Here is a 14,471-nt window from a genome sequence, read left to right as displayed (position 1 = left end):
CCTGATGAACATAGGTGCAAAAAATTTTGACAAAATACTAGCAAACCAAATTCAACAGCACATTAGAAGAATCATACACGATGATCAAGTGAGATTTATCCCCATAATGCAAGGATGCTTCAACATACACAAATCAATAAATGTGATACACCATATTAACAAAATGATGGATAAAAAGCATGATTATCTCAACACATGCATAAAAGGCATTGACAATATTCAACATATTTTTATGATAAAACCTCTCAACAAATTGATATAAAAATAATGCACCTTAACATAAAAGGCCACACATGTAAAACTCACAGATAATATTATATACTCAACTATGAAAAACTAAAAGCTTTTCCCTTAAGATCAAGAATAGGACAAGAGTGCTCACTCTTATCCATTCTATTCAACATAGTACTGGAAGTTCTCGCCAGATAAATTCGGCAAGGAAAATAAATAAAAGGCATCCAAATCAGAAAGGAAGAAGTAAAATTATTCTGTTTACAGATAACATGATTTTACATATAGGAAATCCTAAAGACCATACCAAACAACTTTGGTATGTAAAACTAAACTAAAATTAATAAATGAATTCAGTAAAGTTGCAGGATACAAAATCAGTTGCATTTCTATACATTAATGACAAAAATATCTAAAAAATATTTAAAGAAAAGAATTCCATTTATAATAACATCAAAACATAAAATACTTAGGAATAAATTTAATTAAGGAAATAAGAGATATATGCACTGAAAACTATAATATATTGATGGAAGAAATTGATGAAGGCACAATTAAATTGAAAGATATCCCATGTTCATGGGTTGGAAGAATTAATACTGTTAAAATGCCCATACTACCCAAAGTTTTCTATAGATTCAATAGAATCCCTATCAAAATTTCAATGGCATTTTTTTTTTTTTGCAGAAATAGAAAAAACAATTTTAAAGTTCATATGGAATCACAAAAGACCCTGAGTAGCCAAAGAAATCTCAAGAAGGAACAAAACTGGAGGCATCATCACACTTCTTGCTTTCAAACTCTATTACATAGCTATAGTAGTAAAAGCAATATCTTACTGGCATAAAATCAGACACTCAAAACAATCAAAAATAAAGTTATTCCATGTTTATCCTGGAATAAATCCTGTCCATAGGCCAATGGAGTACTAGCCCAGAAATAAACTTATGCATACATGGTCAACTAATATTTGATAACGGTATCAAGAATAACAAGGGGAAAGGATGGTCTTTTCAACAAATGGTGTTGTGTTGAGAAAACTGTAATGTCCACATGTAAAGAAATGAAATTGGACCCCTATCTAATAACACTCACAAGAATTAACTCAAAATAGATTAAAGACTTAAACATAAGACCTGCAACTATAAAACTCATAGACAAAAACACAGGAATAAAGCTTCTTGACAATGATCTTGGCAATGATTTTTGGATATGATACCAAAAGCATAGGCAACAAAAGTAAAAATAAACAAGTGGAAACACATCAAACTAAAAGTTTCTGCACAGCAAAGGAAACAACTAAGTAAAAGACCACCTATAAAATAAAAGAAAATATCTGCAAACCATATATCCAGTAAGGGGTTAATATCCAAAATACACAAATAACTCATACAACTTGGTAAAAAAAAAAAAATCAAAAACCAAAAAACAAAACAAAATAACAACAATACAAATGGCCAATAGGTACATGAAAAGGTGCTCAATATCACTGATCAACAGAGAAATGCAAATCAAAACCACAAGGACGTATGAGGTACTATCTCACATCTATTAATATGGCTACTATAAAAAAAAGACAAGAGATACATGTGTTGATGAAGATGTGGAGAAAAGAGAACCTTGTGCACTGTTGGTGGGAATGTAAATTGGTATAGCCATTATGAAAACAGTGTAGAGGTTTCTCAATAAATTAATAATAGAACTGTCATATGATCAAGCAATTCCACTCATGGAAATATATCCAAAGAAAATGAAATTTATATGTCAAATATAGATATCTACACTCCCATGCTCATTGCAGAATTATTCACACCAGTCAAGACAGGGAAACAACCTAAGTGTCTGTTCAGAGAGATGAATGAATTTTATACATACACTATGAAATATTATTTAGTCATAAAAAAGGAATAAAATCCTATCATTTGGGGGAAATGAGAAGATGTTGATCAAAGCGTACAAATGTTCAGTTATAAGATGAATAAGTTTTAGAGATCTGATGTACAGCAGGTGACCATAGTTAACAATAGTGTATTGTAATTTGAAAATTTCTGGGTGTTGTAGATTTCAAGTGTTGTCACTACACAAACAAAAAATCATAATTCTGTGAAGTGATAGATGTGTTAATTAACCTGATTGTGGTAATTATCTCACATCATATGTGTATGTCAAATCATCACATTATACACCTTAAATATATACAATTTTATTTGTCAATTATACCTCAGTAAACTAGGTAAAAAAAAAAAAAACAAAAAACAAAAAACAAAACAAAAAAAACACAACTGGTTACTTGTAAACCAGCAAGCACCATGACCTCATCTAGGGCAAATTAGGTACCTCTGCAGCCAGGTGATGCTGTCTTGCCGTAGAGTTCTTTGGCTTCTTCTGGATACCATGTTTCCCAGTAGATGTAATGATGGGTTGTCCTTTCCAGCCAGGTCACAAACAGCCACACTTCATGTTCCTCAAATACAGCAAGTGCATTTTTAGCTTCAAGTCTTATTCATGCCATTTCCTCCCTATCAAGAATAGCTTTATATCAGTCAGAATCCTCGCAACAGGATCACTACATAATTTTCAGGGCCCGCTGAAAGAAGAAAATGCAGGACCTTTTGTTCAAATATATTAAGAATTCCAAGACTGTTGCAGAAGAGCATTAAACCAAACATGGGGCCTTCCTGAGCATGGAGCCCCATGTGACTGCACAGGAAACAGATGGCACGTTCACCTGGAATTTTGAGGTGACTTTTAAGGGATAATTTACAGGGATGTGTGCAGAGCTGAGAAATCAATAATGCATATTGAAGCACCAAGACATTAGCTAGCAGCAGCAGCAAACTTTTGCCACCCCAGGCCTGAAGGCACTCAGGAGAATAAGGAGTGGCCAGAACCTCATTGAGAGCTAAAGCAATAAATAAACAGCCACCCCCAAATAGATGTAGCTATAGAGAAACAAAACTACTGCCAGAATTATGGCAACACACAGAGTAAGTGGGAAAAATAATAACCTGTTATATCTCCCTTTACACCATCAATGTCCAGGTAGTACCTATTATTGGCTGAGTCCAACCAGAAGCCAGAGGGCAAGAGAGCCCCTGAGTAATATGGTTTCTGGACAGCCTCATGGAGACAAAGAGAATAAAGAAAAATGGAGAATGAATCTGGAAGCAAACATTTTAACCAACATGATTTTCAGCTGTTTTGCCTGTTTACACATTTTTCATTCTTTAGAAGAATTCTCATCAGCTTCAGCTACATGTTAGAATTATCTGGGGAGCTTTAAAAACTTTTATCACCTAGGTTCCAATCCTGGAGATTCTGGTTTAAATGATCTGGGGTACGGTTTGGATATCAGGATGTCGAAAGTCTTCCCAGGTGTTTCTGATGGGCAGTCAAGGTTGAGCTTTAAAGCAGTGTTTCTCAATCTCAGCAGACTGACATTTTGGGCTAGATAATCTTTTGTTGTGGAGGGATGTCCTGCACATTGTAGAATGTGTCTTTCATCCACTAGATGCCAGTAGGTCTGGCAGTTGGGAGCAACCCCGCTTTGTGACCACCGAGAATATCTGCAGACATTGTCAAAGGTCCCCTGGGAGCAATGTTGCTTGCCCCACCCCTGTTTGAAAACCACTGCTTTAGAGCAGGTGTTCTCAAAGTGTGGTTCCTGCACTGGCAGCGTCAGCAGAGGTGAGGGTGAGAAGTTGTTAGAAATGCAAATTCTCATCCCCCATCTCAGACTTAACTGCATAGAAAACTCTGGGGTGGGGCACCAGACAATTCTGATGCATGCTGAAGTTAGAACCACTGCTTTAGATCTTGAATTGAGTTTCTATTCTTCAGAAAGAACTTTAAAAAACAAAATCTGTGTCAGCTTTTCCCTGTAAACTTGTACCTTTTATTTGAACTTCTAGGGTACTATTTTCTGTATTTCTCATGTTAATAATCATATGTTTGTTACCAAATCAGTAACTTCGACACTGGGTTATTTTAGGCAAGTTTTTTCTCCTTAACGAGATTTCGTGCTCTTCAAGAACAAGGACAGCCGAGACGACATTCAGCAGACTTCGCAGCCTTGTCCTGCTTGGGGAGGGCGTAGAGGTCAGCTGGGGAAATGACTCCAGGAGAACCAACCTTAAATTCACTCATTTCCCAGGTAAGCACTTAGAAGTAAATCAGGGAAATACTTCTCAGACTTTCACGTGCAAATAAATCTGGAGATGTTAAAATTGCAGATTGTGGATCACAACATACCTTCAGTGGCAAGGCGCTTAAGTGCTCACCAGTCAGTCACTTGCACCTAGCAAGTCAGACAGTTCAACAGTCAGAGACTACAGAACAACTGAGTGGTGCTAGAGGTTAAAACCTTCCTGGAAATGGCAAAGGGAGCTTCTAGAAGGACCCAAAAGGATTCATAACCTTGTTAGCTGATTTCATTCGGCAGTGAGTGGTCATCTTAATATAGTTACGTTCTTGTAGCCTTTACTGATATTAAAGGAACTTTGTTCTTTGTACCTTCTAGTACCTTTCTGTCAACCACTGAGCCCTTGTAACAACTGTCAAAGTCTATATAGCATTCTTTTGCTTTCTCTCAACTCCAATTTAGTGTTATATATTTGATTAATGCTTAATTAAATAGGTAAATAGGAGGGGGGATCATGGCAGACGGGAGGCAGGACTAGATTACAGCTCTGACGCGGACGGACAGAGTAGTGTTTGGAGATTCACATCATGAATTTTTGCTCCAGAATGACTGCAGGAATAAATCAGAAAACCTGAGAGGAAACACCCTGAAGGAATCAGAATGCTCCTGCAGGACCCAGGAGACACCCCATGTACTGTGAGTGTCCAAACTGTAGAACTGGGAAAGGGAGATCATCCACCCTCGAACATACACTGCCACTGGGGAAATGGAAGGCCTAGATTACAGAAGATTTTGACCTTACCTGGAGTTGAGTCAATTTAGAGAGCCGAGCTAAATACAAGGGTAGAGGAATCAGCAGGAAAAGCCGTGGGAACTCTGTGGGTCCCCTAGCAAGCCGTTTTTGCCTGGCTTCACAGGGGTCCTTTGGGAGGGCAGCCAGAGGTGATGGGAAAAGGCCACATGGAGAAGGAAATTTCCAGCAGAACTTTGTAACACTTTGAATTGATTGAGAAGCCTCCTGACCAGAACCTGGGGAGGGCGTGAATCCGGTGTGCAGACTCCACAGGCAGAGGAAGAAGGAAAGCCGTATTTGCTTCTGCAGCTGGGATGAGGCCCTGCTCACCCACTGCCTGGAAACAGACTTGATGTTGTTGCAGGGAGAATGGTGGGAGTGAGACTGGCCTTTCGGATTGTGTGGGAGCTGGGTGAGGCCTGTGACTGCTGGCTTTCCCCTACTTCCCTAACAACCTTCATGACACAGTAAAGACAGTTGTAATCCTTCTAGGACCACAACTGCATTGACCTGGGAACCTCACCCCCATCCCCAACAGCAGCCTCAGCAAGACCCACCTAAGGAGAGTGCGAGCTCAGACATACCTAGCCCTACCTCTACCCAGTGGTCCTTCCCTACCCACCAAAGACAAAGGGCATATACTCTTGGGAGTTCTAGGGCCCTGTCCACCACCTGTTCCTCCCCATACTACCACAGCTGATGCTTTCTGGAAAGTGCCATCTCCTGGCAGTACACCAACCAGCACAAAAATAGTGCATTAAACCACCAAAGCTAAGAACACTCACAGAGTCCATTTCACCCCCCTGCCACTTCCATCAGAACAGGTGCAGTTATCCATGGATGAGAGACCCACAGACAGTTCACATCACAGGACTCTGTGTAGACAACCCCCAGTACCAGCCTAGAGCCTGGTAAACTTGCTGGGTGGCTAGATCCAAAAGCAAGAAAACGATCACTACAGCGTGGCTCTCAGAAAGACACATCCATAGGAAAAGGGGGAGACTACTACATCAGGAGAACACCCTGTGGGACAAAATAATCTGAACAACAGCCTCCAGCCTTAGACCTTTCATCTGACAGAAACTACCCAAATGAGAAGGAACCAGAAAACCAACTCTGGTAACATGACAAACGAGGTTCTTTACCATCCCCCAAAATCACACTAGCTCACCAGCAATGAACCCAAACCAAAAAGAAATCCCTGATTTACCTGAAAAAGAATTTAAGAGGTTAGTTATTAAGCTAATCAGGGATGGACCAGAGAAAGGCTAAGCCCAATGCAAGGAAATCCAAACAATGATACAAGAAGTGAAGGGAGAAATATTCAAGGAAATAGGTGGAATAAATAAAAAACGTTCAAAACTTCAGAAAATAATGGACACACTTATAAAAATGCAAAATTCTCTGGAAAGTCTCAGCAAAAGCATTGAACAAGTAGAATAAAGAAATTCAGAGCTTGAAGACAAGGTTTTCAAATTAACACAATCTAACAAAGACAAAGAGAAAAGAGTAAGAAAATGTGAAAGAAGCTTCCAAGAAGTATGGGATTATGTTAAACAACCAAACCTAAGAATAATTGGTGTTCCTGAGGAAGAATAGAAATCTAAAAGTTTGGAAAATATATTTGGGGGAATAATTGAGGAAAACTTCCCCAGCCTTGCTAGAGACCTAGATAGCCAAATACAAGAAGCACAAAAATACCTGGGAAATTCATCACAAAAAGATCATCATGTAGGCACATTGTTCTCAGGTTATCTAAAGTTAAGACAAAGGAACGAATCGTAAGAACTGTGAGACAAAAGCACCAGGTAACCTATAAAGGAAAGCCTATAAGATCAACAGCAAATTTCTCAGCAGAAATCCTACAAGCTAGAAGGGATTGGGGTCCTATCTTCAGCCTCCTCAAACAAAACAATTATCAGTCAAGAATTTTGTATCCAGTGAAACTAAGCTTCATATATGAAGGAAAGACACAGTCTTTTTCAGACAAACAAATGCTTAGAGAGTTCACCACTAACAAGCCACCACTACAAAGGCTGCTAAAAGGAACTCTAAACCATGAAACAAATCCTGGAAACACATCAAAACAGAACCTCTTTAAAGCATAAATCTCACAGGACATATAAAACAAAAATACAATTTAAAAAACAAAAACAGGCCGGCTGCGGTGGCTCATGCTTATAATCCCAGCACTTTGGGAGGCTGAAGCGGGAGGATCATGAGGTCAGGAGATCAAAACCATCCTGGCTAACATGGTGAAACCCCATCTCTAATAAAAATACAAAAAAAAGAAAAAGAAAAAGAAAAAAAATTAGCCGGGTGTGGTGGTGGGCACCTGTAGTCCCAGCTACTTGGGAGGCTGAAGCAGGAGAATGGCCTGAACCTGGGAGGCAGAGCTTGCAGTGAGCTGAGATAGAGCCACTGCACTCTAACCTGGGTGACAGAGTGAGACTCCATCTCAAAAAAACAAACAACAACAAAAAAAACAAAACAAAGCAACAACAACAACAACAAAAACCAAAACTAAGGTATACAAGCAACAAATAGCATGATGAATGAAATGGTACCTCACGTCTCAATACTAACATTGAATGTAAATGGCCTAAATGCTCCACTTAAAATACATGGAATTACAGAATGGATAAGAATTCAACAACCATCTGCTGCTTTTGGGAGACTCACCTAACACATAAGGACTCGCACAAACTTAAGGTAAAGTGGTGGAAAAAGACATATCATGCAAATGGACACCAAAAGTGAGCAGGAGTAGCTATTCTTATATCAGACAAAACAAACTTTAAAGCAACAGCAGTTAAAAAAGACAAAAAGGGATGTTGTGTAATGATAAAGGCCTTGTCCAAAAGGAAAATATCACAATCCTAAACACATATGCACCTAACACTGGAGCTCCCAAATTTATAAAACAATTACTAACAGACTGAAGAAATGAGATAGACAGCAACACAATAATAGTGGGGGACTTCAATACTTCACTGACAGCACTAGACAGGTTATCAAGACAGAAAGTCAACAAAAGAAACAATGGATTTAAACTATACCCTGGAACAAATGCACTTAACAGATGTATACAGAACATTCCATCTAACAACTCCAGAATATACATTCTATTCAACAGTGCATGAAACTTTCCCCAGGATAGACCATATGATAGGCCACAAAACAAGCCTCAATAAATGTAAGAAAATTGAAATTACATCAAGCACTCTCTCAGACCACAGTAGAATAAAACTGAAAATCAACCCCAAAAAGAATCTCTAAAACCATGCAAATACATGGAAATTAAATAACCTGCTCCTGAATGATCATTGGGTCAAAAATGAAATCAAGATGGAAATTTAAAAATTCTTTGAACTGAACCACAATAGTGGCACAACCTATCAAAATCTCTGGGACACAGCAAAGGCAGTGCTAAGAGGAAAGTTCATAGCCCTAAATGCCTACATCAAAAAGTCTGAAAGAGCACAAACAGACAATCTAAGGTCACACCTCAAGCAACTAGAGAAACAAGAACAAGCCAAACCCAAACCCAGCAGAAGAAAGAAAATAACCAAGATTAGAACAGAATTAAATGAAATTCAAACAAACAAGCCAACAACAACAAAAAAAAATACAAAAAATAAATAAAACAAAAAGCTGGTTCTTTGAAAAAACAAATAAAATTGATAGACCATTAGCAAGATTAACCAAGAAGAGTGAAAATCCAAATAAGCTCAATGAGAAATGAAATGTAGATACCACAACTGACACCACAGAAATGCAAAAGATTATTCAAAGCTACTATGAACACCTTTATGTGCATAAGCTAGAAAACCTAAAAGAGATGGATAAAGTCCTGGAAAGATACAACCTTCCTAGCTTAAATGAGGAAGAATTAGATACCCCAAACATACTGATAACAAGCAATGAGATTGAAATAGTGATTTAAAAATTACCAACAACAAAAAGTCCAGGACCACATGGATTCACAGAAGCATTCTACCAAACATTCAAAGAAGAATTGGTATCAATTCTATTGACAGTATTCCACAAGCTAGAGAAAGAGGGAACCCTCCCTAAATCATTCTATGAAGCCAGTATCCCCCTAATACCAAAACCAGGAAAGGACATAACCGAAAAAGAAAACTACAGGCCAATATCCCTGAAGAACATAGATGCTAAAATCCTTAACCAAATACTAGCTAACGGAATCCAACAACATGTCAAAAAGATAATTCAGCATGATCAAGTGGGTTTCACACCAGGGATGCAGGGATGGTTTAACATACACAAGTCAATAAATGTGATACACCACATAAACAGAGTTAAAAACAAAAATCATATGACCATCTCAATAGATGCAGATAAAGAATTCGACAAAATCCAGCATCCTCTCAGCAAAATTGGCATACAAGGGACATACCTTAATGTGATAAAAGCCATCTATAACAAACCCACAGCCAACATAATACTGAATGGAGAAAACTTCAAAGCATTCCTTCTGAGAACTGGAGCAAGACGAGGATGCCCACTCTCACCACTCCTCTTCAACATAGTACTGGAAGACCTAGCCAGAGCAATCAGATAAGAAAAAGAAATAAAAGGCATCCATACTGGTAAAGAGGAAGTCAAATTTTTGCTGTTTGCTGATGATATGATTGTTTACCTAGAAAACCCTAAAGACTCCTACAGAAAGCTGCTAGAACTGATAAAGGAATTCAGCAAAGTTTCCAGATACAAAATTAATGTACACAAATCAGTAGCTGTTCTATACACCAATAATGACCAAGCTGAGAATCAAATAAATAACTCAACGTCTTTTACAATAGCTGCAAAAAATAAAATAAAATAAAATTCTTAGGAACATACCTAACCAAGGAGGTGAAAGACCTCTACAAGGAAAACTATAAAACACTGCTGAAAGAAATCATAGATGACACAAACAAATGGAAACACATCCCATACTCATGGATGAGTAAAATCAATATTGTGAAAATGACCATACTGCCCAAAGCAATCTACAAATTCAACACAATTCCTATGAAAATACCACCATAATTCTTCACAGAATTAGAAAAAGCAATTCTAAAATTCATATGGAACCAAAAAAGAGCCCACATAGCCAAAGCAAGACAACAAAAAGAACAAATCTGGAGGCATCACATTACCTGATTTCAAACTATATGTCAGGCCATAGTCACCAAAACAGCATGGTATTGGTATAAAAATAGGCACATAGGCCGGGTGTGGTGGCTCCTGCCTGTAATCTCAGCACTCTGGGAGGCCAAGGCTGGCAGATCACTAGGTCAGTAGTTCGAGACCAGCTTGACCAACATGGTGAAATCCCGTCTCTAATAAAAATACAAAAATTAGCCAGGCATGGTAGCACACACCTGTAATCCCAGTTACTCAGGAGCCTGAGGCAGGAGAATCGCTTGAACCTGGGAGGTGGAGGTTGCAGTGAGCAGAGATCGTGCCGCTGCACTCCAGCCTGGGTGACAGAGTGAGACTCCGTCTCAAAAACAGACAAACAAACAAACAAACAAACAGCATATAGATCAATGGAACAGAATAGAGAACCCAGAAATAAACCCAAATACAGCCAACCAATCTTCAACAAAGCAAACAAAAACATAAAGTGGGAAAGGACACCCTTTTCAACAAATGTTACTGGGATAATTGGCTAGTCACGTATAAGAGAATGAAACTGGATCCTCATTTCTCACCTTATACCAAAATCAACTCAAGGTTGATTAAGGACTTAAATCTAAGACCTGAAGCTATAAAAATTCTAGAAGATAACATTGGAAAAACCCTTCTAGATACTAGCCTAGTCAAGGAGTTCATGACCAATAACCCAAAAGCCAATGCATTAAAAACAGATAAATTGCTGAGAGCAAATTAAACTAAAGAGCTTTTGCATGGCAATAGGAACAGTCAGCAGAGTAAACAGATAACCCAGAGAGTAGGAAAAAATCTTCACAATCTATACATCTGACAAAGGACTAATATCCAGAATCTGCAATGAACTCAAGCAAATCAACAAGAAAAAAACAAAAATCCCATCAAAAAGTGGGCTAAGGACACGAATAGACAATTCTCGAAAGAAGATACACAAATGGCCAACAAACATATGAAAAGATGCTCAACATCACTAACAATCAAGGAAATGCAAATCAAAACCACAATGCGATACCACCTTCCTCCTGCAAGAATGACCATAACCAAAAAAATTAAAAAAAAATAGTAGATGTTGGTGGGGATTTGGTGAACAGGGAACACTTCTACACTGCTGGTGGGAATGTAAACTAGTACAACCAGTATGGAAAACAGTGTGGAGATTTTTTAAAGAACTGAAAGTGGAACTACCATTTGATCCAGCATTCCCACTACTGGGTATCTACCCAGAGGAAAAGAAGTCATAAACAAAAAACATACTTGCACACGCATGCTTTTAGTGGCACAATTCACAATTGCAAAAACATGGAACCAACCCAAATGCTCATCAATCAACGAGTGGATAAAGGAACTGTGGTATATACATATGATGGAATACTATTCAGCCACGAAAAGGAATGAATTAATGGCCTTTGCAGTGACCTGGATGAGATTGGAGACTATTATTCTAAGTGAAGTAACTCAGGAATGGAAAATCAAACATCATATGTTCTCACTCATAAGTGGGAGCTAAGCTATGAGAATGTAAAGGCATAAGAATGATACAATGGGCTTTGGGGACTCAAGGGGAAAAGGTGGGAAGGAAGTGAAGGATAAAAGACTACAAATAGGGTCCAGTGTATGCTGCTGGGGTGATGGGTGCACTAAAATCTCACAAATCACCACTTATTCATGTAACCAAACACCACCTGTTCCCTAACAACCTAAGGAAATAAAAAAAATATTAACAACAAAAAAAGTAAAGTAACTACATTAAATTTAAAAAATAAATAAATAAAATAAGGCTGGCCACAGTGGTTCATGCTTGTAATCCCAGCACTTTGGGAATCCTGAGGTTGGCAGATCACTTGAGGTCAGGAATTTGAAACCAGCCTGGCCAACATGGGAAATCCTCTCTACTAAAAATACAAAAATTATCTGGGCATGATGGGAGGTGCCTATAAACTCAGCTACTTGGGAGGCTAAGGCAGGAGAATAACTTGAACCTGGGAGGCGGAGGTTGCAGTGAGGTGGGGTCGCTCCATTGCACTCCAACCTGGGTGACAGAGCGAGATTCTGTCTCAAAAAAAAAAAAAAAAAGAAAAAAGAAAAAAAGAAAAGTGAGGTGAATAAATGAATGAGTAAATGAATGAAGCCTTCATTGACCTTTTGGATTTTATACCTCCAGATAAACCCAGTTAATGTGGTCCCTAACCAGATTGTGGGCACTTGTATAAACTGAACTACCATTTCATTTACTACACCTCCATCCCTCAAATCCAGTCAAAGAGGGTAGATGTGCAAACCCCCAAGCAAACTTTGGGCTATTAACACCAGCAAGTTAACTCTACAACCTTACTTCTAATTTGTAACATCTTCATGACATTTCCAAGGTACAAAGACAGAACTAGGATTCCCTGCCTTGTAAAAATGTGAAAAATCTCTATCATTGAAATACTGACAGATTTTACGACTAAATCATACCTCCCAGTTTCTTTTTTTTTTATGTGTCACAAAATGTTTTATTTTATTGATATATACTTACAGTATACAACATGATTGTTTTGATATATGTATGGTGAAATGATTAACATGTTCAAACAAATTAATACAACCATCACTGTACCTTGTGTGTGTGTGTGTGTGTGTGTGTGTGTGTGTGTGTAATCAGGCATCCCACAAAATCTACTCTTACCAAATGTTAATATACAATACAATACAATACTATCTTGATTTTCAACTGCCAAAATGGTTCTTGGTCATGGGCAGTACAAGAAGCAAGCAGCAGGCTGGATTGAATCACAAGTCATCATTTGCTAACTTCGTTCACCATTTACCTCCCCACCATTTGTATTTGAAAGCCTGTTTATTGCCAATACTGTGGCCCAGCACCAGGCATTATCAAACACTTGTTGTAATTATTATTATACTGTAAGTTGTAGAGGGTATGTGCATAGCGTGCAGGTTGTTACATATGTATACTTGTGCCTTGTTGGTGTGCTGCACCCATCAACTCGTCATTTATCAGGTATAACTTAATACCAATCCCTCCCCCTCCCCCTCTCCCATGGCCGACCGGTGTGTGATGTCCCCTTCCTGACTCCAAGTGAAGTCTCATTGTTCAGTTCCCACCTATGGTGAGAACATCGTTGTTTAGTTTTCTGTTCTTGTGATAGTTTGCTAGAATGATGGATTCAGCTGCATCCATGTCCTACAAAGGACACAAACTCATCCTTTTTATGGCTGCATGAGTATTCCCATGGTGTATATGTGCCACATTTCTTAATCCAATCTCTGTCACTGATGGACATTTGGGTTGATTCCAAGTCTTGCTATTGTGAATAGTGCAATAAACATGGAGTGTGCATGTCTTTATAGCATAATTTGCCTAATCCTTTGGGTATATCCCCAGTAATGGGATGGCTGGGTCATATGGTACATCTGGTTCTAGATCATGAGGAATGCATGTGTACTGTTTTCCTCAATGGTTGGACAGTTTACAATCCGCAACAGTGTAAAATGTTTTCTATTTCTCCACACATCCTCTCCAGCACCTGTTGTTCCTGACTTTTAATGATCGCCATTCTAACTGGTGTGAGATGGTGATATCTCATTGTAGTTTTGATTTGCACATTTCTCTGATGGCCAGTGATGATAGGCATTTTTTCATGTGTTTGTTGGCTGTATAGAGCGTCTTCTTTTTTGAAATGTCTGTTCATATCCTTTGCCCCACTTTTGATGGGGTTGTTTGTTTTTTTTTTTTCTTGTAAATTTGTTTTGTGAGTTCTTTTGTAGGTTCTGGATATTAGCCCTTTGTCAGATAAGGTAGATTTCGCAAAGAATTTTCTCTCCCACATTCATGGATTTGCCTGTTGTTCCTCTGATAGGTAGTTTTCTTTTGCTGTGCAGGCCTCTTTAGTTTAATGAAACTGTCCAGTTTGGCTTTTTGCTGCCGTTGCTTTGGTGTTTAGACATGAAGTCTTTGCCCATGCCTATGTCACCAGATGGTACTACCTGGGGTTTTCCTCTAGGATTTTATGGTATTAGGTCTAACATTTAAGTGTCATCTTGAATTAATTTTAGGTATAAGGAATTAAGGAAAGGAATCCAGTTTCAGCTTTCTACTTGTGGCTAGCCAATTTTTCAGCACCA

This window comes from Papio anubis, chromosome 10 (genome assembly GCF_008728515.1).
Source record: "Papio anubis isolate 15944 chromosome 10, Panubis1.0, whole genome shotgun sequence".
Classification (NCBI taxonomy): domain Eukaryota; kingdom Metazoa; phylum Chordata; class Mammalia; order Primates; family Cercopithecidae; genus Papio; species Papio anubis.
The sequence above is the reverse complement of the archived record's forward strand: the minus strand, read 5'-3'. Positions refer to the sequence as shown.